We start from the raw sequence: 27,811 nt of genomic DNA on the forward strand, positions 1-27,811 counted from the left end.
ACCAGGTAGTTCTGCCCAGTCTACAGAGATACAGATACCCCCTCTGTACCTGGACTTAAAGGCAGTGTTCGACAAGAAGAACGCTGATACACTACCCCCACACAGGACCTTGTAAAATTAATCTACTGCATGGTACCATGCCTCCCAGGGGCAATGTATATCCTCTATCCACTAAAGAAAATTCTGTTCTAGAGGAGTATATTCGGGAGAATTTAGACAAGGGATTCATTAGGAGATCTTCTTCTCCTGCCGGGGCTGGATTTTTTTTTGTTAAAAAGAAAGATGGTTCACTAAGACCTTGTATTGATTATCGAGGTTTGAATAAAATAACCATCAGAAATGCCTATCCGATCCCCTTGATTACCGAGCTCTTTGATCGGCTGAAGGGCTCTAAAATTTTCACCAAGTTGGACCTCAGAGGGGCATATAACTTGGTGAGAATCCAGCAAGGACACGAGTGGAAGACTGCATTCAACACCCGTTATGGGCACTATGAGTACACGGTCATGCCTTTTGGTCTTTGTAACGCACCGGCAGTATTTCAGGATTTGATTAATGAGGTTCTTAGGGAATTTCAACATGATTGTGTTATTGTGTACCTGGATGACATACTCTTACACTCTAGAGAGATTGAGACCCACCATAGTCAAGTCAGAAAAGTATTACACAAACTTCTGCAACATGGTTTATACTGTAAATTGGAGAAATGCAGTTTTGACCAGACCCAGATAGACTTCCTTGGGTATGTGATTTCTGGGGAGGGCTTTAAGATGGATCCTGACAAACTCCAGTCTATTTTGGATTGGCCACTACCTAAGGGACTCAAGGCTATTCAAAGGTTTATTGGTTTCTCCAATTATTATAGGCGCTTCATTAAGGGTTACTCTTCTATTATTGCGCCCATTACTAATATGACCAAACAAGGTGCCGACACTAAGACTTGGTCTACTGAAGCTCTCCTTGCTTTCAAAAATCTCAAAGAACTTTTTGCTTCTGCCCCAATTTTAGTCCACCCTGACACGACTCTGCCGTTCCTACTCGAGGTCGATGCCTCTGAGACAGGAGTAGGTGCTGTTCTGTCACAAAGGTTAGGGGTGGATAAACCGTTACATCCTTGTGGTTTTTTTTCTAAGAAACTTTCTGGGCCTGAAAGCAGATATGACATCGGCGACAGGGAACTGTTAGCGGTCATTATGGCCTTAAAGGAGTGGAGACATTTATTGGAGGGGACCTTACATCCTGTTACTATTTTGACGGATCACAAAAACTTGTCCTATATTGGGGAGGCTAAGCGTTTGTCCTCCAGGCAAGCTCGTTGGTCCTTATTCCTGACTCACTTCAATTATGTGCTTACTTACAGACCTGGTTCCAAGAACTCGAAAGCCGATGCTTTGTCTCGCCAATATGAACCGTCTACTATATCTGAACCGGTCCTTTCTTCTATAGTTCCGAAATGCAATATTATTGCTAATACGAATCTCAGGATTCATTTTCCGTTACTGGCCGAGATCAACAAGATGCAACATCTAGCACCTAAACGAACTCCTGGGGGTCGATATTACGTTCCTCCTGCTCTTCAACTGGAGTTATTACAGTGTTTCCACAACAGCAAGGTGGCGGGACATCCTGGTATTCGCAAGACGTATGCTTTGATCTCTAAAGACTTCTGGTGGCCTTCTTTACGTAGGGAGACTAAAGATTTCATTGCTGCGTGTGAGGTTTGTACTAAGACCAAGCAACCTCATACGCTTCCATGTGGATTTCTGCATCCCCTAGAGGTTCCAGAGAAGCCATGGGCCTGTTTGGCTATGGACTTTATTGTCGATCTACCTATCTCTAAAAAACAGACTGTTATCCTCACCGTGGTTGACAGATTCACCAAGATGGCTCACTTCATTCCTCTGCCTAAACTTCCATCTTCTCCCGAATTGGCAGAGATATTCGCAAGGGAGATTTTTCGTTTACATGGGATACCCTCCCAAATTGTATCTGACAGAGGTTCCCAATTTGTTTCCCGTTTTTGGAGGTCCTTCTGCTCTCAACTGGGTATCAAGTTAAATTTTTCTTCTGCCTATCATCCTCAGTCTAACGGAGCTGCTGAACGTACCAACCAAAAGATTGAACAGTATTTACGCTGTTTTGTTTCCGAACACCAGGACGATTGGGTCGGTTTGATTCCTTGGGCGGAGTTTGCACACAACAATCTCGTTTGCGATTCTACTCATTCAAGCCCCTTCTTCATGAATTATGGTTTTCATCCATCCATCCTACCCCCGGTTTCTCCTTCCCAAGGGATACCGTCGGTTGATGTCCATGTTGCCAACTTGAGGAAGTTGTGGTATCAGACTCGACAGATTCTTCGGCACAATTCCATGCTGGTTAAGAAACACGCAGATAAACGTAGAAGGGCGGCTCCGGTTTTTGTTCCAGGCGATAGAGTATGGTTGAGCACTAGAAACATTCGTTTAAAAGTTCCTTCCATGAAATTCGCTCCCCGTTATATTGGACCTTACAGGGTCCTGACTCGAATTAACCCAGTTGCGTATCGTCTAGCTCTCCCATCTGCCTTACGCATTCCTAACTCCTTTCATGTTTCATTGCTGAAACCACTGGTCTGTAACAAATTCTCCTCCAAGATCGCCCCTCCTCGTTCTGTTCAAGTGGAGGGTCAGGAGGAGTATGAGGTTAACTCTATCATTGATTCTCGAATCTCCCGGGGAAGAGTACAATATTTGGTCGATTGGAAAGGTTATGGTCCTGAGGAGAGGAGTTGGGTACCTCAAGAGGATGTTCATGCTCCTCGTCTCCGCAGGGCGTTTCACTCCCGCTTCCCATCTCGTCCCGGTTCCTTCCACCCGGTGGGCGTATCTGAGAGGGGACTCTGAGAGGGCGTATCTGAGAGGACTCGTCGGAGGCGTGTCCCCTCTCCCAAACCAGGGTATTTAACAGTGTTCCTCTCATTTACTCATTGCCCTGTCGTGGTTCTAGCCAGCCTAGTCTCGCAGTGCTCTTGTATCCTTGTTTCCTTTTGGTTTTGACCCGGTTTGTTTGTACTATTCTGCTTTATCTGTATTCCTTTGACCCGGCTTGTCCCTCGCTTACCTGTCTTCTCGTTCCCCCGACCTCGGCTTGTCTCTGACCATTCTCTACTCTTTCTGTGCGTTAGTCCAGCCATTCTAAGGTCCGGTATACGTACCTTTCTACTGTTTGTACTCTGCGTGTTGGATCCCTGTCCCGATCCTGACAGCAGGCTCCCAAAATGGCACTAGAAATAAAAAATAATGATTGCATATGTTAAAATAAATATGCAACAAATGGTACTCAGAGTGTTTTAACTGCTATGAGTTACATCCCAGTATCTCTCATAGAAAATTACTGATAAAAAGGCACCAGGAATCTCATGTGGTCTTAATTCAAGGTGTTAAATTATTTGGCTTATCCCTCCTGGAACATCAACCCTGTTACATATCTTTGTATCATCATCAAAAAGACATACCTTACCATCAAGACTTTCTGCAATATCACTAATAAAAATATTAAAGAGAATGGGTCCAAGTCCAGATCCCTGAGGTACCCCACTGGTGACAATATATTCCATTGACTACAACCCTATGTTACCTTTCACTCAGCCACTGCCTTACCCATTCAACAATATTGGAATCCAAACTGAAAGATTGCAGTTTATTGATAAGCTTTCTATGTGCAACAATGTCAAAAGCCTTACGGAAATCTAGGTAAGCAATGTCTACTGCACCACCCTGATCTATTATTTTAGTTACCCAATCAGAAAAATCAATAAGATTAGTTTGGCATGATCTCCCTGAAGTAAACCCATGTTGTCTCTGATCTTGAAATCCATGTGTTTTTAGATGCTCAACAATCCTATCCTTTAACATGGTTTCCATCACTTTCCCCACTACTGAAGTAAGGCTTACTGGCCTATAGTTGCCCGACTCCTCCCTACTGCCTTTCTTGTGAATGGGCACATTCGCTAACTTCCAATCTTCTGGGACTACTCCTGTTAACAATGATTGGTTAAATAAATCTGTTAATGGTTTTGCTAGAACACCACTAAGCTTTTTTAATAGCTTTGGGTGTATTCCATCAGGTCCCATTGACTTATTTATCTTTACTTTTGACAGTTGAAGTAGAACCTCTTCCTCTGTAAACTCAATGTAACAAATTACTTTTTTGTCATTTTTCCTAACCAAGGCCCTTTCCCTCTTTTTCATCTGCAATACTGAACACAAAAATTCATTGAGGCAGTCAACTAGACTTTTATCCTCTTCTTCATAACTTCTTTCTATTGTTTTTCATCTAATTAATCCTGGTTTTACTTTCCTTTTCTCATTTATGAATATAACAAATCTTTTGTCCCCGTTTTTTTTACTGACTGTGCTATTTTCTCTTCTGTGTGTAATTTGGAAGATCTTATAACTTGCTTAGCCTCTTTCTGCCTAATCTTATAGATCTAAAATAAAAAGGTATAGGCTATATACCAACAAGTGTAGCGCTATTACAATATGGATAGTAAACAGGTTCACTCACCCCATTCAGTACAGTGACAATCTGGAAGTATACGCTTGAGTATGCATAAAAAGGGAAATACAAGGAAAAACAATATATTGTGCAGATGGTTTTCAAATGGAAATGAGTGATAGTAGAAAATTGTTGAACCACTCACATGGACTGGAGCCTATATGGTATCATTTTCTTTTATATCTGTATTGTATTGTGGATAAAGGGTATTCCACTTTTTGTGTTGAGCTGCTTCTAGCACTTTAGAGTATCACTCACTATCCCTGGTAAGAGATAGCCGTTTCTTTAATCTTATAGATCTGTCTATCTTCCTCACTCTGGTTTTTTTTATATTGCTGAATGCTAACTTTGTGGCCACATCTGCAGAGTACCACAGTGGTTTCTTAAATGTTTTGCTTTTACTTACAAGCTTAATGCAAATTTCTGTTGCCTTCAGTAGTGCAACTTTTAAATAATCCAATTTCCCTTGGACTCCATTTAAATTGCTCCAGTCTGATAATGATATCCCTAGATCCACTAGGGCAGCACTTTACTCTCTCCTCCAGCTCTGCTTCACTCTAACCTTATTTGATTGCTATCTCCTATAGACTGTAAGCTCGTTTGAACAGGGTCCTCTTCAACCTATCGCTTCTGTAAGTTTTCTTGTAATTGTCCTATTTATAGTTAAATCCCCCTCTCATAATATTGTAAAGGGCTATGGAATCTGTAGGCGCTATATAAATGGCAATAATAATAATAATCTGTTGATTAAAAATTTGCTCACACTTATTGGTTTCATGTGATTTGGGCAAAAATGAAGTTGCAAAAATGGAAACATGCTTATTGCAAGTTTCTGGCACATAGAGATATCCCTAGATCCACTAGAGGTGCTTCTTGCTTCAGAACTGAATCAAACTCGGTCCTGGATTAAAATGCTACTCATGTAATTGCTGTTGCAGAAAAGAAGTCCTGGCACAGGAAATGAGGTCAGTTATCTTTAGTAAACTTTAATATTTTAACAAGTAGGCAGAAAGGAACCTATTGTCCCAAAATAATGATTGTTAGTTTCGGGACTAGAGATTTTCTTTAATAAGTAAGCAGTTCAATGGATCATTAGATGTGAGATAATTAGAAATGATTTAATAGAAGATCATGGCATGTGAAATCAAATGAATGAGCGGCGTAAAGTGACTTGGTGCTTCCAAATCTAAAGAATGCAAGAAAATAGGGTTGAACATTTTGAGAAAAAAATTGAGGTGGAAGAGAAGAGACCTTTCCGATGGAAAATATGGAAAGAAATTAAAAGAAGTAAAAACATTAAGGAGAACTAGAGACGTGTTGCTTCTACGTGAGGACCACAACGTAGAGAATGTAGTGTAAGCAATCGATGAATAGAGAAATGAAACAGAACATGATTGACACAATGTGAAATCAACAAGACAGTCTTTAAAGTCTTATCATCTAACATACTCGGAGGTGGCTTATCATGGGCAGGAGAATGCCACATTTCTGTCTAAACTAGCATATCTGCTTTTTACATCTGTTTAAATTTATAACTAATAATAGGGGTTAAACCATATGATGCCTAGAGGTCGCGCAGGGTTTGACCTGAGAGAGTAGAAAGGAATTAGTCCGCAAGAATTCCTTTGAAATACAGGTTAATGCTACCCAGCGGTTCATCATGTCTTCACCCATATCCTATATCCCTAATGACCCACCTTCCTTAAGGCTATTTAGCATTAGGCTTTCAGTGCTCCACTCAAAATTATGATGTCATAATGTTTGACAAATGCTAATTGTTTCAGGGTTTGACAGTTTGACATTATCCCTGGCAAAATTTGGAAACGATTCCGAAATGTTCCGATATTGTAGAATTTGAATTGTTTTTAACGTAAAATAATGTGATTTAAATAGTCTAAAATTCAAGATACGTACTACTTTTTTTTTTTAAATTAGTTTTTTAACAGAAATCTAAAATGTTAAAAAGAATGTTTTCGCATAAATAGGACTTTTTTGCCAAGGAATTTGCAACCTGCTATTACTTTCTGGAATTACTCTACAAACCTATGATTTAAACTACAATAATCTGTGCTCTAATTACAGAGTCCAAATAAAGAAAAGAGGGTTTTAAAAAAAAAAAAAAATAATAATACTATGAGAATTGGTGTTAACTCTTCAGTTAACAGATTTGTAATACAAGAATCTCTAATGTACTGGAAAATATTGGTAATTTACGAGAAAAGTTGTGATATGTAAATTGACATTTTTGACACATTCACTTAATTCCTTGTAGGTACTGACATTTAAAGAATAGACAAGGGAAATCCGATATCTAAAAGACAAATGACATGCCAAACTTACCTAGTTCATGTCACGATGAATATTGCTATCAAATCACAAAAGAGGCAAAAAATTATGTTCTTTGTGTAGATGTGCAAAAAGTCCCTTCTAAATTGCAACAAACTGTTTAACTGAACAAACTTTCCAGGTTTGCAGGGAAAACGAATAAATATATGAATAGATAATAGAGAAACAAACTATTGTGTGTGTTAGCCATGTATTCATAGAAAATAAAACTAATATGCAAAACGATAATTATTAAAATGGAACTGTTACTTTTTACTTTAGATTTCTTGTTTGCTCACCCCAGTGAACACTATTGTTTAGGGTGAGCAGGTAAAAAAGACACTCATCTCCACACTTCTGAGCTTAAGGTAAAATGCGCCCTGCTAACCAGTGTAAAGGGGTGAATTTATGCCGGCCGGGATACCATGGCAACACTCTGATACCAGGTATCTATCCGGAGATCTCAAGAGCCATACATCAGGCCGGAAACTGGCAGAAGGTGCAGTCTAGAGGCTCTTCAGGACTACCACGGTCCTGCATGTCCCTCTTCCCTGTCTGAAGATAAGACGAGGGATGAGGAAATAAGGTGTATTTTTCATAAATAAAAAATTAAAAAGTTTATATATAAAATTGTTTCTATATATATATATATTACATTTATTTAAGCCCTATCTCACTTTCCTCCTACACATTTACATCCATCTCACATACATAATGCATCCCCAACCTGCATAATGCATCCCCAACACATACACATGCATCAGCTATACATACACACATCAACTGCCTTACACACACATACTTTATCATCAGAACATATACTTACCAACAGATTCTACATCCCTTACACACTTACTTTGCATCCCATGCACATGCGCACAAATACTGCATACTTACACCAAGCATATCAAACTTAAATGCTAAAACGGGCTAAATAAACATGGTTTAAGTTTATGTGGGCCACAAAAAATCTACAGAATCCATGCACCCTCTCTACAAAACCCCAGCGTCCCCCGTCTACTAAACTCCAGCGTCCCCTCTGCAAAACCCCAGCTCCCCCTCTACTAAACCCCAGGAACCCCCTCTACTAAACCCCAGCCCCCACTTCTACTAAACCCCAGCCACCCCTCTATGTAACCCAAGCCCCCCTCTACAAAACCCCAGATCCCCTCTACTAAACCACTCCCCCTGTTTAAAAAAAAAAAAAGAAAGAAAACAATATTAGCCAACATGTAGACTCCACACACATTGCCGCCGGTATCAGACTCTAGAAACTGGCCCCTGGTATATCTCCAATGACGCCGGCCGCACCCTGTGCCAGAGCTCATCCTACTGCTACACCTTGAAACCCTGAGTACATCGACATCGTGCCAAAAACTGACGTGGCGTTGTGCGCCTCTGTGAGCCTCCAGGTCCTTCACTGTCCAGCCGCAGCCATCGCAATACTGATTGCACCACACCTAATGCATGGCACCAGGGGCAGACAGACCCCCTAATAGTCATGAATATCTTTTCTGGGCCGCAAAAAGGTATTCATACTGTATCCCCAGCACAAAAAAAACACATCCCTTGCACACACATTCTACATCCCATACAGACACACTGTACATCCCATACACACACACACACACACAAACACTGCATCCCCTATGCACACTACATCCCCCACACATTGCATCCCCTATACATACACACAGCATCCACTACATACACATACTGTATCCCCAGCACACATAAACCACATCCCTTGCACACACATTCTACATCCCATACAGACACACTGTACATCCCATACACACACACACACACACACAAACACTGCATCCCCTATGCACACTACATCCCCCACACATTGCATCCCCTATACATACACACAGCATCCACTACATACACATACTGTATCCCCAGCACACAGAAACCACATCCCTTACACACACATTCTACATCCCTTACACACACACTCTACATCCCATACACACACACACAAACACTGCATCCCCTACGCATGGTACATCTCCCACACATTGCATCCCCTACACATAAATACATGTTGCATTCCCAGCACACATCTACAGCATCCCCTTTACACAAACACTGTACCACCAACACACAAAAACTACAACTCATACACACACAAAGACTGCATTGCCTACACACTCACTTCATTCCCTAAACACACACTGCATCCCCTACACAAACTGCATCTCCTACACACACACACACACACTACACCCCATACCCAAACATATTGTATCCCCTATACACAAACTGCAGCACACACTATATCCCCTGTACATGCACTACATTCCTTATAAGCACACTACAGCCACTATACCATGCCTCCCAACAGTCCCACTTTCAGCAGGACAGTCCTGATTTTCACAGTCCAATTTTAGTTCCTTGTTGTCCCACGTCCAGGTACACCGAGGAACAGCCCCCGGGCAGCACAGTGCGATTGCACCATGCAGAGAGCACTTTAAATTTGACAGTTTTATATTCTCCCCTTAACCTCTTGTCTCAATGCACATTTACCCTCTACATTGGGAACCCGTGGGATTTCATGCATAGTTCCTTGCTGTGTACGCTTCTCATTTTGGACCAGTGTGTCTAACAATAAAATTCCTGGATTTTAAATTGCAACGGTCTCTGCATGAGAGCATTATATAATGAATGTTAAACAAATAAATGAATACTTTCAGTTCTTCTTATCTCTTTTTTACTCCGCTGTCATGGTTTACAAACATCTTCTCACTTTCAATGTCCAAGTATGTTTAATATGGCGTGGAATAAATGTGTACAATAAAGATTTCAAAGTGATGCAAAATACTATACTGTATTCTAATTGTGTTTTACTGCGCAGCATTCACATCAGAGGTCCAGTTTGTTATTTTTGTTCATTTTTTTTAATAGTTTGATCATATTTTTATTTTATTAGCACCATCAAATACATATGAAAGGAATAATAGTGTAATTTGTGTAATTTTATGGAAATGTTGAAAATTCCCTTTTTTATTGACTTCTGTATGATTCATTCATACCATTACACACAATTTGTTAATCACTTTGAGGAATCTACCAGTGGTCCTTTAGTTTCAACCCTTTAAAGGGACACTATAGGCACCCAGACCATTTCAGCTCATTGAAGTGGTCAGATTGCAGTGTCCCTGTCCCACTTAGGAACTCTGAGAAACTGAAATTATTACATTGCAGCATTAAGACTGCCTCTAACGGCTGTCAATCAGACAGCCACCAGAAGCAATTCTTGGTTTCTTACAGACTTTTGGTCACCTAATTGACACTTTGCATGAGGACATCCAGCATAAGTAAAATCCCCATAGAAAGCATTGAAACTATAGAGAGGGCTTAATGCACCTGCCGCGTATGTGCATTAGTTCCTCAGTCGGATGGCGTCGGAGGAGGCCATGCGCCGACCCTGCACAGAGGGACATCGACTCTGGTAAGTGACTAGAGGGTTTTTTAATCCTTTAGCTACTTGGGGAAGGTGTGAGGGAGGGTGGGGGACCAGAGGGCTCTATAGTGTTAGGAATACAACTTTGTATCCCTAACACTATAGAATTCCTTAAAGGTAAACATTACCATTTAGTCAATACAGCAATGTTTAAAGGGTTAAACACATATCTAGTGGCTGTCTATATGAAAGCCACTGGAGACACCTCCTCTGTGTATCAAACTCCATTTCATTGGAGGAGCACAGCGCTGTCTGCACATGTGCTTTTTGTCCCCATAAGACAAAATTTTACGTTTGGAAGCAGCATTGTGAGGTCGCAGGAGGCGCACGGACATGATCTCGGCCCTGGAAAATAAAGGCAAGAAATAACCTTAATTCCAGTTTTTATTTACATTTGGAGGGTGAGACTGAATCTAATTAACGAAGAGGACATTGTGGTGTTAGGAATACAATTTTGTATTCGTATTGCTATAATATGCCTTTAAATCCAAACTGCAAATATTTTGGCAAACAGTGCTAATATGGAAAAATTCTACACCTCAGTTTTAGCTGTTACCTGAAATTTAGCCATTCAGATTAATTAATTCGCTACAATTCTGAGTTTAGTGACTACCCGGTTTAAATTGACAAAAATCCAATATTTGCAGCTAAGCAATAAATATAATCACTCAGTACAAAGTGAACAAATGTCATGGATTGAAGTTGAGCAACAGATTTTATCGAGAAATAATGTTTGCCATGCATGCAGGGAATCCAGATCAATATGTTATATCACAGAAAGAAACCTGACATTTAAACTGTGATAACAATTTCAAAAACGCATTTAAAATGCAAACCACACAATCTGTATATATACATACACATGTGAAGTGGAAGACAGCTACACTTACTCATGATTGTAATATAGATGTTTCCATTTTCAGATAAAATAACCAATAATAAAATACATTTGCAGATGTTTCTAAATTGTACATTATTATGAATTAATATAATTAATTATGAATTAATATTTTTAATCTGAAAACACAAAACAGTTAAGGAACAAAATAATCTATTATTAATTACAGCACGCTATAGTTGTGATGGTGCTAGGGGTGCCCTGTCACCCCTTTCCACCAATTATAAGGAGTCAAACCATACTTCCTATCTAGTGTCCCCGGACACTGCCCCACACCTCCTTAGCAGGGGCTTCCATTGGCTGTCCGGAACTAAGCCCTGCAGTGCACGGCAACTCATCAGGCTGGGGGGGCCTAGCTGATCACTAGCTTTATAACCATTAAGGATCGAGAATATTTTATAAACTCAAAAATACAAGCGCGTTTATTCATTAAAGACCAAATAGTACTAAATTGAAAACTGATTTAAAAAAGTTTAGGCTAAATCCCAAGCTGTGACTCTAGTGGGCTGGGAGCCATTTCAATTATTGTGGCCTACATTTTGCAATTAGATTTTGAATTCACTATAATTCAATGTATAATAAATATACCTTAAAAATAATTCAAAGTATAATAAATATACCTTAACTGTGCTCAGCTACATGTCCAGAGTAGAGCAATGTTCTATAGGTTTGTCAAAGTAGAATTAACCACCAGGCTTTCAATTTTGAAAAAAAATAAATAATAGTAATTGATTGGGGCTGCGTGTTAATCGGGGCAGCTTAGTAGCACACTGATTCAAATAATGACATATATATTTCAGGAGTAGACATGCCAGGTCATTTCACAGAGACTTGTATGAGTCTTTTTATGTATTTGTTTAATTACCAGTATGACCCACATGTTTTGGTCATGGTTTTATTCATTATTGTATTTTGTATTCATGCTGAACATTTCAGATATGCTACCACGAAAACACAAAAAGCAGTTACACTCAGCCACACCCTACAGTGTGATAAATATTTGTGCCTGTATTTGTTTGTGGTAGTTGCAAGGTTGAATTAGGATGACTTAATTTTAATTTCAAAAGAAAAGAATCCAGGGTCATTGAAACAGGGTGCACTTTTTTATGTCGCCATTTGTTAATAATTCTTTGCCAAACTCTGTGGTTTCCTTTATATATATATATATACATATTTCTTTTCTTTTTGTATTTTTGTTTTTTGCATTGTGGTTGTCGTTTTTGTGCTCTGTGTGTTTGGCAGCATTGCAGGAAAATACAACAATCAGTGTTCAGATAAATACCCTGAACTAATGAGCTATAGTGGTTATGGTGTGTCTCTTTAAAAACTTAAATAATCAAAATATTATTATTATTCAATGATAATTTAGGATTTCTTTGATAGAACTAAAAGCGCTAAATTTTTAAACCTTTCAATATAATGAATTAGATCCCTGAGAATACTTTTTTTTTTTATAAATGGTCCACAAAGGTATGTGCTAACTGCCCAGTTACCTCAGAGTAACATATAAACAGTTGAAATATTAACGTATTTCTACAAGGTTTAAAGGACCACTATAGTGCCAGGAAAACATACTCGTTTTCCTGGCACTATAGTGCCCTGAGGGTGCCCCCACCCTCAGGGTCCCCCTCCCGCCGGGCTCTGGTGTGAGGAAGGGGTTAAACTGTCCTCCTCCTCTCCGCCTCCGATCCTTTCGGCTGAATGTGCATGCGCGGCAAGAGCTGCGCGCGCATTCATCCGGTCTCATAGGAAAGCATTTACAATGCTTTCCTATGGACGCTTGCGTGCTCTCACTGTGATTTTCACAGTGAGAATCACGCAAGCGCATCTAGCGGCTGTCAGTGAGACAGCCACTAGAGGATATGGAGGCTGGATTAACCCATTTATAAACATAGCAGTTTCTCTGAAACTGCTATGTTTATAATAAAAAGGGTTAATCCTAGCTGGACCTGGCTCCCAGACCACTTCATTAAGCTGAAGTGGTCTGGGTGCCTAGAGTGGTCCTCAATATTAATGATAATACAATTAATAATATGAAAGTGATGTACACTATATGAAATTAAACAGCTCACTCGAAGATATCAAGAAGTCTTAGTGAACCTGTTGTAGCCTGTTCACTTATACAGGGTGAGCAACTTCTAAAACAATTAATATAGTTTTTTTATGATAAAGAAAAATTATATATTTAATTACCTTGGGAGCTGTAATGTCACCTCCTCGCCATTGCTGCTTTGCCATGACCTGTTCCAAGTCCCACCTATTATTAACAAGCCAGGCATCTCGCTATGTCACTAACATGCCGTCTTAATTGTCAGTTTATTGGTATCAGAACAGAAATTCTTTGATTTTGTTCCTGCCTACATTCCTTTAATAAGTGCTAGATGTACTACTCAGCGCAGCAACTACAATGCAAGAACTGTAGCTGTTGGGATAGAGATGGTGAGATCCACCTGTCAACTATACTCTGTCAACGTTGATCTCATCGATCTCTATTCCTAAAACTTATTGATAGGTGAGAAATGATATTATCATTCTTTAGAAGGTCCATGCGTTTGTCATAATTCTGCTGTACAAATTAAATCATATGGTGTTTCATTATAAACTAAAAGTTATGGACCAAGACAGGTATGCATTGAATAAAGGCGAAAAATAAGTATTTACAACTTTTTTGTTCTTTAAATTATTTAAAAGACAAGCCATCTCTCAACCTCACTTTTTTTTTTATAACACACATGCAAATGTAAGTACCAAGGGCTCGGACGCATCACACTAAATCAAACACAAAAGACCAAGAAATTAATGAATTAATGAACATGGAAACAGCGGCAAGACGAATATTATAGAACCTCACATTCACGAAACTGGAGAATTGGCAATGAAATGGCAAATATTAGACCAAAATGGCTAAATTGAAACAGTTCTACAACTCCATCTAATTTTATCTTTATTGGCCCAAAATTAGCAATTCGCTTGGTACCTTGCAGAAGGGATTATAATATAGCACCGACAGCAAAAAATTAAGGTAAATGAAGGTAGTACAGTAGGACTGCTAGTATACAGTACACTTCCCTAACTTCATAATGGAAACAAATTCCTTTGCTTTTTCTGAATTGAATTCAGTTTCTTTATTTGGTCGATAGGTACAGCAGCAATCCAATGTGCTTTGGGAGTTGTCTTAGTTGAGTAAACGCAGAACTTTCTATGGCCAAGTTACTAGATTAACGTGCCGCCCTTCACTTTCCATGTACGCTCAATAATCGTCCCGATTGGCTTTGCAGAGGGCAAACATTGCTCAAAACTGTTTGAAGGCACACACTGTCCTAAGTTAATCTTACTTCAGTTTTCGATTTCTATAGAAAAGTTTGGACATTTACCTCGTACACTTCTCTGTCCTACAATATTTTTTTGTTTTTTAAACCAAAAAAAGCTCCAGGACTCACAAATTCCCATAACAGTGTCTTAATGTAAAACCATCCAGCAAAGTTTCAGCCCTCATTGGGGCTGAAACGTTGCTGACGGCTTACAAATAATGTCACTGTTTTGAAATGTCATGTGTGCTTGGACTTCTTTTTGCATTTATTTATAACCTTCTAGATTAATGTCTTGGTCCTGTGCGCCACGTGAAGCATTTCCCTACCCATATTCCCTTCACATGGCACGTGAAGCATTTCCCCATATGGTGAGTGCCATCAACCTGCAGGACAGACAGCATGGATTATCATAGGGGCTGCTGGAGGTTAATCTCTACCCAGGCCTATACATTAAATACAGAAGTGAACAATGTACCCCTGTAGCATTCTCCCAGTGTCAAAGTGGCTTAGAGTACCATCTGCCCTTGCCACCATCAACACTCTACTGGAACCAAATGTAGGTTAACTATCTCTAAGACAGATACAATTTAAAGGGCTGGTCTAAATACCATAAAAACATTCTAATGGTTATGGAACTACTAAACTGTTGAAGCGATCAGACTATCAATGCCATCCGATAATATTATTATTATTATTATTATTATTATTGGTATTTATATAGCGCCAGCCTATTCTGCAGTGCTTTACAATAAGAGGGGAATTTACCAAATTAGACAATAACAAAATGTAACAGGAACAATAGATAGTTGAGGACCCTGCTCAAACGAACTTACAGTCTAGAGGAGGTGGAGTATAAAAACACAATAGGAAGGGTATTGAGGGAGACAGCAAATAGTCATGGTGGGAAAGTAGAGGTGAGGAGAGAGCAAGAGGAAGGTTTGAGAGCTAGAAGTTACTCCTGGAGCCCATCAGCAATCCTGAAAAGATGGGTTTTGAGGGACTTCTTAAAGGACTGAAGACTAGGGGAGAGTCTGACAGGGGTATGCACACTGTTCCAAAAGAAAAGGAGCCCCATCCAGTGTCTCAGTGTCCCCACGTCTCCCAGTGTCTTTGTCCCATGTCTCTCAGAATGCCTAGTGTCCCCATGTCTCCCAGTGTCCCCAAGTGTCTGTCTCCCAGCCAGTGTCCCCTAGTCTCCCCGTGTCCCCTAGTCTCCCAGTGTCTGTGTTCCCATGTCTCTGTGTCCCTAGTGTCTTAGTGTCCCCAAATCTTTCAGTGTCCCCATGTCTCCCAGTGTCTGTGTTCCTAGTGTCTCAGTGTGCCTAGTGTCCCCATGTCTCCCAGTGTCCCTATATGTCCCAGTGCCCCCATGTCTATGTCCACAACTGTCCCGATGTCTCCAAGTGTCCCCAAGTGTCTGTCTCCCAGCCAGTGTCCCCAGTGTCCCCTAGTCTCCCAGTGTCCCCTAGTCTCCCAGTGTCTGTGTTCCCATGTCTCTGTGTCCCTAGTGTCTTAGTGTCCCCAAATGTCCCCAGCCAGTGTCCCCAGTGTCCCCTAGTCTCCCAGGGACCCCATGTCTCCCAGTGTCTGTGTCCCTAGTGTCTCAGTGTCCTCATTTCTCCCAGTTTCCCTAAATGTCTCAGTGTCCCGATGTCTCCCAGTGTCCCCATATATCTGTGTCCCCGGATATCTGTGTCCCCGGGTCTCTCACTGTCCCCATGTCTCTCGGTGTCCCAATGTCTCACTGTGTCCCCAGTATCCTAGTGACATCGGGACACACTGAGACATTGGGACACTGGGAGAAATGGGGACACTGAGACACTGGGAGACTAGGGGACTGGGCGACATGGGGACACTGACACTGTGATACATAGAGACACTGGGTGACTTGCGAGACTGAGACACTGGGAGCAATCCATCTATAAAGCAGAATCAAACTGTGAGTAGTTTGTTGGTGATTTTACAGGATTTTCTCTGATGTCACTCCTTGTGATTGTACAAATGATTAAGGCTGGAATTTTTTTCCAAGAAAGGTGGCAACCCTAACTAATCTTCACATACTCTTGCTTAAAGGAGCACTATAGGGTCAGGAACACAATCATGTATTTCTGACCCTATTATGTTAAAACCACCACCCTGGCCCCTTCTTGCCTCCCTAAGTATAGTAAAATATAACTTGTATTCAAGTCTGCAGCTGCTGGCTCTGCCTCTGAACTAACTGTCTGCTGACATCACCAGAAGTGGTGGTATGAGCAAATTACAATACTTCCCTATAGGATTGGCTTAGACTGTCAAATAGGCAGATCAGGGGCAGAGCCAGCACAAGTCCAACATAGCCCTGGCCAATCAGCATCTCCTCATAAAGATAAATTGAATCTATGCATCTCTATGAGGAAAGTTCAGTGTCTGCATGCATAGGGTGGAGACACTGAATGGCAGTGCTGCACACTAGGCAGTACTGCCACAGGTAGCACCTCTAGCAGCCATCTAAGGAGTGGCCAGTGGAGTTATTTTCTCTGAAAAGACAGTGTTTACTGCAAAAAGGCCTGAATGGAATGATTCTACTTATACAATAAGCTGTAGTTGTTCTGGTGACTATAGTGTCCCTTTAAGTTTGGAAGCTTAAGAGGGCTGTATGGGAACAAAACTTGTGTGGACTGGCTGACAATAAAATTAGTTTAGGTATTGCTCTTACCTATCCATATACCATGAGGTCCCTGAGGACGAAACGCGTAGGACCTGGTACTATAACAGCTTAATTTGTATATTCATACTTTTAATCTTTTTAAATAAAGAATAAACATTTTTTTACTCCACTTCCTGAGTTGTACTTCACCTTCCTTGGAGCAGGAGCAGTGTTCACGCCCCCCAATGATATCACGGGAGGCACCCTTGGGCGCAAACCTTTCATCAATCTTGTGAGTTCTATTCTACTTAGCACACTCATTTTATCATACAGTGTTGCACTATTGTTTTATTTTATTCTTTGTAGATCCTCATAGCTGTATCCTCATTTTGCATATATCTATTCTATATAGGAGGGATTATTGCTGGGATATCCCTGGAGGAAGCTGTCACATCTGTCTACTAAGATAAGTGTTGTATATTAATCTTTTTGTTTTAAGGGCAAAAAGTGATTGTTCTTTTGTATTATATACCAGGAACTTCTGCCTGCTAGTAAGAAGGTAAGGAGACAAGTAGACCAGCGAGTGCTAGGGGACAGTCCTTAGAAAGCATGGAGTGAGCGCATCATTAGATGCATTTATATCAAGTTTAGGGTGCTAAGTATGCCCTTAGTCGGACAGTCTGCAGGAATGGCGGGCAGCCTGACATGCATTCATACCAGGCTGTCCTTCAAATTCTTTGGACAGACATGCCCCCTTTTTGGGCATGTTCTCCCCTTTTGGCAGGTCTGGTCATGTGATTCGAACCAGTGGCCCACCCTTTTACCCTGCCCATTGACTTCCTGCTTCACTGGACACTGCTGTTAGGGGGTATGGATTTACTTGAAAGATGAAAGCATAAATTAGAGAGAGATTAGCATAGGGTATGGGTTTTCTTATAGCTGCATCCTATGAATTTCCTTCCAGCACCATCTCCATCAGATACATGACGCTTGGGAGGTATGACTGTTTTAGTGTTTTTGGTTGATAAGATTCCATAATTAGGCCCATCGTAATTGTCAGCACCAGGACCAGTGTGCTCTTAATCCGGCCCTGCCGAGGGGCGGCATACCTATGAATCTGTGAACAAATGTAAGAGGGACTAGAGTTGTTTAGTGCTTTATAGGTAAGGGTTTGTATTTTATACTGGCACCTGTAGGGTACTGGAAGCCAGTGTAAGGATTGACAGAGGGGTGAGGTGTGAGAAAAGCGACAGGAGAGAAAGATCAACCTTGCAGCAGCATTCATCACAGATTGTAGGGGGGCAGTACAGCTTTTGGGGAGACCAATTAGGAGAGAATTACAGTAATCCATGTGAGAGATTACTAGAGCATGAACAAGCTCCTTGGCAGCATCTCGCGTAAGAATGAGCCGTATGCGGGCATTGGTTTTAAACTGGAATCAACAGGTTTTAGCAACAGACTGGACATGAGGCACAAAGGTGAGGCCAGGATCAAAAATGACACCAAGACAGCGAGGATGGGGTGAGGCAGGTACCGTCAACCTGCAGGGAAAGTGAAGGAGGATCAGTGTTATGAGGAGGAAAAATAAGAAACTCAGTTTTAAAGAGATTTAGTTTCAGAAAGCAGGAGGACATCCAATCAGAGATAGAAGAGAGGCAATTGGTGACACATTGTGAGACAGCAGGGGAGAGGTCAGTGGAGGAGAAATATATATGGGTGTCGTCGGCATACAGATGGTAGTGGAATCCATATGAATTGAGTTTTCCAAGAGAGGCAGTATAGAGAGAGAACAAAAGTGGACCAAGAACTGAACCTTGAGGGACTTTGACTGAGACGGGACAAAGAGAGGAGGTGTCATTGGAAAAAAGACACTGAAGGAGCGTTGGGAGAGATAGGAGAAGAACCATGAGAGGGCTGTGTCACAGAGACCAAGATATTGAAGAGTTAGGAGAAGGAGGCCATGATCAACATTGTCAAAGGCAGAAGAGAGGGAAAAGGAAGCAGGGATATGGGACGATCGTTGGAAGGTAAAGACGTGTCTAGGGATGGCTTTTTTAGGATGGGTACGACAGTAGCATGATTAAGGGGAGCAGGGACAACACCAGATGATAGAGAGCAGTTTAGGATGTGTATTAAGGGTGGTACAAGACAAGGGGAGAGAGTTGTGATAAGGTGGAAAGGTACTGGATCAAGCGGACAGGTGGTGGGATGAGAGGAAAGGAGAAGAGAAGTGAAGCCACCTCCTGTTCTGTAGCTGGGGAGAAGACCTGTAGGGTAGGGAAGGTACGGTTGATGTGTGGTTGCGAAAGGGAGCAGCAAAGGGGGGAGAAATCTTTCCTTAGCAGTTCAATCTTGTCCATAAAGTAGCATGCATACTATTGGCCGTAAGGTTAGTTTGGGTGGTGGCCACAGCAGGGCGAAGAAGAGAGTTAAAGGTATAAAAGAGATGCCTGGGCTTGCGGGAGCATGAACTAATGAGAGAGGAAAAGTATAACTGTAAAAAGTACCTGTTCAATCTTGTCTTGTCTTTGAAGGGTGACTTGAGGTGGCAGAGGAGAGAGTTGAAGAGATGCCTGGGATTGCGCGAGCATTAACTAACAAGAGATGAAAAGTAGGATTGTTTAGCAAGGGTAAGGGCAGTGTGCTATTTGAAGACAAAATTCATTTATAATGGAGGAAGTCTGACAAGGTGCATGCCTTCCTCAAGCAGCGTTCAGCTGAACGGGAGCAAGTGGGGTAATGGGTTCTAGTCTAACACTTTGAAAGCAGTCTCACCCAGATTAAGGGATTATGCCTGCAGTCTACTGGCACCATAACTACTACAATGTCATGTAGTGCTTATGATGTGTAGACGCCCCTTTAATTGTACTCATGCATACTTTCTCTTCCTATGACCCTATTAAAGCATGGTATACAATTTCTCGATGCTTTCCTATTGTATTATAATAATGAGATTGCATTATGCATGCTGTGCGTGTTGCCTTATCTTTCCAAGTACCTTTTGGCTCAGCCCATTTGCCCTGTAGCCCTTTATAATTTTTTGCATTAAGATTTGCTTCCCTAATGATCATTCCTCCTAATTGCTCAGACGCGGCATGTACGTGATTGTGTTTTGAAAGAGCATGCCAGGTCACATATCTTAGACGCTAACCGGAGCATTTTGAATGTTCAGCTGTTAGTGCAAGCTGAAACCTGCTCTGATCTGGTCTTCGCTTTGTGAATATTGAGCGTTCAGGAGAAGTTGCTGCGCCTTCTAAATTTTTTTAAGTAAGCTCCGTAATAAAAAAAATCTTGTAGCTTTTCATGTGTCATGTACCGACTTCTTCTCCTGTAGACAGCTAAAATAGGTCGTTAATAATTCACACAGTCATTGATCATACTTCCTGAAATCCTTAATTGGTTTGCTGGCAATCACCCAAGGACAAATTTAATTTGAAACATGTAGCACTACTGAATATGGCTCTTCTGTAGCTTGGACTATAATGGCAGAGTACACATTGTAATTAACCCTTACATTGTAACAAGTCATTCAAGTGCATCCGTACACTGACACCTCCGAGCTTTCTAAGTGCATGTTTGGATACCTTATTAAATTATTATCATTTTTATTGTTTTTATTTTTTTTTATAAATCACTGAAACAGGCAGAGATTTCAGACCATTATTAGCTAACACACTTAGCTGGTAGAGTCACGATTTATTCTCTTCTCCCCAAGGGGCTACAGAGTAATTTCAGGCTTTACACTAGTACTAACCTACATTAAAAATTCAACATTGCTTATACATAAGTTGATTTTATGTTAATTAGCATATTTTCTGGAGGGGTTATTTGCTAGAGTAAACTGGGCTACAGCCGATTTGTTGCCCTCAATGCTTGGAGCTTGACCATCATTTCCTAAAGGTGTAAAAATCATGAAGACCCAATCTCGCTTTTAGCATAAAGGCAAAAGGGTTGCTTTAAAACCACTGTTGAATTAAGAATTTGTATTTAATAAGCATTCCGTTTACAGCAGCCTTATTGGCACATTGAGTTGGCCAGGTACCACCCTTAACATGGATTCCTAATTTTTTTATTCCCTGATTAGTTTAATGCCAGTAACCCTCACATTCTTGAGTTTAAGATGTATTATTTGACATGTCCTATCAGCTTCTTAAAAGTACACTCCAGACACCATAAAAACTTAATCTAAATGCAGCTGTTTAGATGCCACAAGGCCCCCGGGCACACTCTTGTCTCAAGGGGTTAAACCGTTCTTGACTAGCTGCCTCCAGTGCTGATCTCAACTCCTTCACTTGCGACAGCCGGCTTCTGAAATTTCACTCTCAAGAAGTGTGCGATGCCGCTGGGCTTAGCGTTGAGGGAGCTGTGTTCTCTCTGCTCCCTCTCACCGCGCACCGTTTGCTGATGCCGGGAACCGGAATATGATGTCATATTCCGGCTCCCGGCATCAGTAGACAGCCCACGTGGCCAGAGGGAGCAGATCAGAGAGAACACAGCTCCCTTGCCGCGTCTGATATGGAGACAGGCGCCCGCCCCACTGGACCCCAGGGACAGGTCCACGCCAGTTCTCCAAGTAGGGAGGCTGGGTGGACATTTTTTTATTTAAAAAAAAATAATAATTTGTGAGTGTGTGAGTGTCGGTCTGTGTGTGTCTCAGTGTATGTGTGTGTGTGTCTGTGAGTGTGTATGTGTGTGTCTGTGAGTGTATGTGTGTGCTTGTGCGTGCGTGTGTCCGTGAGTGTATTTTTTTTGGGGGGGGGACTTGACCCCTGACTGGAGTAGGGGGGCTGGGTGGACATTTTTTAATTTAGAAAAAATTATTATTTTGTGAGTCTAAATGTGTGTGTGTCTCTGTGTGTGTGTCTCTGTGTGTGTGTCTCTGTGTGTGTGTTTATGTGTCTGAGTGTGTGTGTGTCTGTGAGTGTGTGTCTGTGAGTGTGTGTCTGTGAGTGTGTGTGTGTCTGTGAGTGTGTGTATGTGTGTGTGTCTGTGAGTGTGTGTGTGTATCTGTGTGTGTGTCTGAGTATGTGTGTGCATCTGTCAGTGTGTGTGTGTGCGCGTGTATATATATATATATATATATATATATATATATAGGAAATAATAGATGAGAGCACTCCAAATGACTTGATGAAAAAAATGTATCTGTGTACAAGAAGATCGTATATATATATATATATATATATATATATACGAGTGTATATTATTTTTGGGGGGGTAATCTTGGGTGAGTTCCCACACTTTATACACCAGGACTTGACCCCTGGTGTGGACCCTTACATCCTCAATAGTGTAGACATGGAGACCTGGTTAGAAGAGTCACCAATGGGTCTATAATGCTGAAGCATCATACAATGTTTCATTGTCAGAGACAGGAAACAAACTAAACAGGCTTTAATGAACGACAAATGGAAATTGGTGGATGTTCTTGCCTCTCTCTTACTCTCTGCCTGTCCTCTCCTGGAAATACTTTTCCTTCAAACATCTTACCATAAGGAGTTTTGAGTTAATGCTACTTACAGAAGGTAGAATAGTCTTCTCACTGGTGGTCTAATGTAGAGCAGGATGTGTGTAATCCTCTAGTGGTAATAATGCATCCTACCTTGTTCCTCAATATAGACATACACCAAGAGGTGTCCTTGTATCCTGTACAATCCTGTACAATGTGTGGGCACTTGTCTTCTGCCCTTGCTTGATATGCAACATAAAAATGATTTAAATGGCCCACTTTTATTTGAATCTCATTTAACATCTATCTCTGAAGCTGCTATATTTTTGACCATGAGAGCTGCTGTCCTATGTTTGCACCCTCCTCATACCTGGTTTCGGAACATGCAAGAAAATAAAACATTTATAGCTTCCAGCGTGTTAAATATTCCAAGAAATAAGGACCTAGAATTTGCAGAAAATGACTTGAGAAAGCGTTGTGATGATTTATTAGAAGGAAAATATTATGACAAATTTCACAGTGACAGGCTTGAATCTTCTGACAGTATGTGAGAACAAAAATAATTGTAGTTGCACTCTGGATTTAAAGTGACAGTTCATCTCACAATTTAAAATTAGCAACATTTTAACAACCATTTGCCTACAGACCAAATAGCATCTGCAACTATAACTAACCACCATGGACTAATAACAGCAATGATAGGAAAAGAGTAATCAAATTAGAATTATTTAAAAATTTGCATTTCATACTGGATGTTTTATTACTTGTGACTAATTTATACATATTTTCTAGGATTATTTAAAACACTACCATCGTTATTTATTTATTTTATCATTTATTTATAATCAATGCTTATAATTATTATACAATTGGGATAAAAGCCAAACCGTGAAAACATTTTGAATATTTATGGACACTGAAACATGGATAGACACCAGGCAACTTCACTTTTACATTAATATAGACAACGCTTAACCCTTTCTAAAACAGGCTAATTTTTATTTTGACTACATAGTGATCCCACCCTACCTCCCCACTCGTCCCCTACCTTCATGAACACTTTGAAAGACAAAAAACGGCACTTTATTTTAGAAGCAAGAAGTATAATGGAGGGAGGGCTAAGAGCACACTGACTACACTACAGGGAGTGCAGAATTATTAGGCAAGTTGTATTTTTGAGGATTAATTTTATTATTGAACAACAACCATGTTCTCAATGAACCCAAAAAACTCATTAATATCAAAGCTGAATATTTTTGGAAGTAGTTTTTAGTTTGTTTTTAGTTATAGCTATTTTAGGGGGATATCTGTGTGTGCAGGTGACTATTACTGTGCATAATTATTAGGCAACTTAACAAAAAACAAATATATACCCATTTCAATTATTTATTTTTACCAGTGAAACCAATATAACATCTCAACATTCACAAATATACATTTCTGACATTCAAAAACATAACAAAAACAAATCAGTGACCAATATAGCCACCTTTCTTTGCAAGGACACTCAGAAGCCTGCCATCCATGGATTCTGTCAGTGTTTTGATCTGTTCACCATCAACATTGCGTGCAGCAGCAACCACAGCCTCCCAGACACTGTTCAGAGAGGTGTACTGTTTTCCCTCCTTATAAATCTCACATTTGATGATGGACCACAGGTTCTCAATGGGGTTCAGATCAGGTGAACAAGGAGGCCATGTCATTAGATTTTCTTCTTTTATACCCTTTCTTGCCAGCCACGCTGTGGAGTACTTGGACGCGTGTGATGGAGCATTGTCCTGCATGAAAATCATGTTTTTCTTGAAGGATGCAGACTTCTTCCTGTACCACTGCTTGAAGAAGGTGTCTTCCAGAAACTGGCAGTAGGACTGGGAGTTGAGCTTGACTCCATCCTCAACCCGAAAAGGCCCCACAAGCTCATCTTTGATGATACCAGCCCAAACCAGTACTCCACCTCCACCTTGCTGGTGTATGTGTCGGACTGGAGCTCTCTGCCCTTTACCAATCCATCCATCTGGCCCATCAAGACTCACTCTCATTTCATCAGTCCATAAAACTTCAGAAAAATCAGTCTTGAGATATTTCTTGGCCCAGTCTTGACGTTTCAGCTTGTGTGTCTTGTTCAGTGGTGGTCGTCTTTCAGCCTTTCTTACCTTGGCCATGTCTCTGAGTATTGCACACCTTGTGCTTTTGGGCACTCCAGTGATGTTGCAGCTCTGAAATATGGCCAAACTGGTGGCAAGTGGCATCTTGGCAGCTGCACGCTTGACTTTTCTCAGTTCATGGGCAGTTATTTTGCGCCTTGGTTTCTCCACACGCTTCTTGCGACCCTGTTGACTATTTTGAATGAAACGCTTGATTGTTCGATGATCACGCTTCAGAAGCTTTGGAATTTTAAGAGTACTGCATCCGTCTGCAAGATATCACACTATTTTTGACTTTTCTGAGCCTGTCAAGTCCTTCTTTTGACCCATTTTGCCAAAGGAAAGGAAGTTGCCTAATAATTATGCAAAACTGATATAGGGTGTTGATGTCATTAGACCACACCCCTTCTCATTACAGAGATGCACATCACCTAATATGCTTAATTGGTAGTAGGCTTTCGAGCCTATACAGCTTGGAATAAGACAACATGCATAAAGAGGATGATGTGGTCAAAATACTCATTTGCCTAATAATTCTGCACTCCCTGTATGATGTTGCAGTTTGAAATGCTCTGTACATACACTTGTAATCAAAATTATTCAACGCCCATTGAAAATCAGATTTATTGTCAAAATGTACAGATTTTCAGCTGTTTTCAATGAACACATCAAACAAACACAATTTAAATAGTTGCTTCAGGTAGCTTTCCCAAACTCAACTGAGAATGCAACTTCTCCAGTTCCAAGTTATTCAACTTCGTGAATAGAATTCCTCACAAAAGCACAATTATGCAGAACAGGTATTGTCTCAAGCTTACCATATGCAACAAGTCAAGGGCTTCATTAGTCTGAGCTGGAACACTTTAAATACTTGGCTAGTGGTTAGCTAGGGGTTTGTTGAGTGTCACGTTTGACTGCATGTTATAAATATGGCAAGGTCAAAAGAATGATCCACAAACGTAAGAGAAGAGATCATCGCCATTCCCAAGCGAGGAACAAAAAGATAGCAAAGGCACTGAATGTTCCTAGAGACACCATTGGAAGCAAAGTTTGCAAGTTTAAAGTTTAAGGAACAGTGGTTACACTACCAGGACGGGGCAGAAAAAATAAGCTATCAATGGCTGCAATGGCTCAGATTTCTGAGAAGGCAAGTTGTGAAAAAAACATTGAATGACAGCAAAAAACCTGCAGCAAGACTTGGTGGCAACAGGCACTGAGGTTTCAGTAGGCACAGTAAGGCACATACTAAATGCAGAAGGTTTTCATGTCAGAACTTAAGACGCAGAACTCAGAACCTTTTGGCCCAATGGATCAGCGGTATTTCTAGAGGAAGAAGAATGAAGCATATGCTGAAAAGAACACTACAGTTAGCCATGGTAGTGGCTCGTGATGTTCTGGGTCTTCTTTGCATCTTCCGGCACTGGAATCCTGCAGAGTGTGGAAGGCAAGATGGATTCAATGACCTATCAGGAAATCCTAGGGAAAAATGTCATGCCGTCTGTGATTAAACTGAAGCTTGGGCATCATTGGACCTTTCAACAAGAGATCCCAAGCATACCTCAAATTCCACCAAGCCTTGGTTGCAGAAGAAGTCCTGGAAAATTCTACAGTGGCCACTGTAGTGCCTATCCTGAAAAAAACATCTCTTGACCCGTCCTCCTCCTCTAACTATCGTCCCATATCCCTGCTCGCTTTTTCCTTAAAGCTTCTGGAAAGACTTGTCTTTACCTGTTTGTCTCACTTCCTCAATTCCAACTCTCTCCTTGACCCTCTTCAATCTGGCTTCCCTCCTCTCCACTCTAATGAGACTGCTCTTATCAAAGTTACTAACGACCTAATCGCACTAAATCCAAAGGCCACTACTCCATACTAATTCTTCTTGACCTCTCTGCTGCCTTTGACACCGTTGATCATGCTCTCCTTCTTTAAACTCTTCAATCACTTGGTCTCTGTGACTCTGTCCTCTCTTGGTTTCCCTCTTATCTCTCCCAACGCTCATTCAGCATCTCCTTTTTTAATGATAACTCCTCCCCTCGTCCTGTCTCAGTTGGAGTCCCAAAAGGCTCTGTCCTTGGTCCCCTTCTATTTTCTTTTTATACTGCCTATCTTGGAAAACGTATTACCTCATTTGGACTCCACTACCACCTGTATGCTGATGACACCCAGATATATCTCTCCTCCCCAGACCTTTCCCCTGTCATCCTGCAACGTGTCGCTGCTTGCCTTTCTTCCATCTCTGACTGGATGTCCTCCCACTTTCTGAAACTCAATCTCTCTAAAACTGAGCCCCTTGTCTTTCCTCCCCCTAATACCGATCCTCCTCTTTCGCTCTTCCTTCAAGTTAGTGGTATCCACATAAGTCTATCCTTGCAAGCTCGCTGTCTTGACTTCATACTTGATTCTGGCCTCATCTTTGAGCCTTACATCCAGTATGTTGCCAAATCCTGTAGATTCCATCTTAAAAACATAGCCCACATCCGCCCTTTTCTTATGCAAGATGCTACCAATTGGCTTGTCCATGCTCTAGTAATTTCTCGCATGGATTGTTGTAACCATCTCCTAATTAGTTTTCCTAAAAGCCATATTGCCCCTCTACAGTCTGTAATGAATGCTGCCGCCAGACTGATTTTCCTCTCTAGTCGGTCCTCTCACACCTCACCCCTCTGTCAGTCCTTACATTGGCTTCCTGTATCCTATAGGAGTCAATTCAAAGTGCTAACCCATACCTATAAGGCACTGAACAATTATAGCCCCTCTTATATCTCTTCACAGATCCATAGGTATGCCCCTTCTTGGTATCTCTGATCTGCCCGTGACATTCTCCTGTCCGTTGCTTGCACCCGTACGGCCAACTCATGTTTGCAGGATTTTTTGAGGGCGGTTCTCTTCCTTCCATCAGACTCTCCCCTAGTCTTCAATCAGCGGCGTACATACGCCGCAGGGGTTGCAGGGGTTGTAGGGGTCGCAGCTGCGACCGGGCCCGGCACTCCAGGGGGCCTGGCTGCCCTGCGAACCCCTGCCACCGGGTACCAGGCCTGCTGCCACATTTT

The sequence above is a fragment of the Pelobates fuscus genome, chromosome 4 (assembly GCF_036172605.1).
Source record: "Pelobates fuscus isolate aPelFus1 chromosome 4, aPelFus1.pri, whole genome shotgun sequence".
Lineage (NCBI taxonomy): Eukaryota > Metazoa > Chordata > Amphibia > Anura > Pelobatidae > Pelobates > Pelobates fuscus.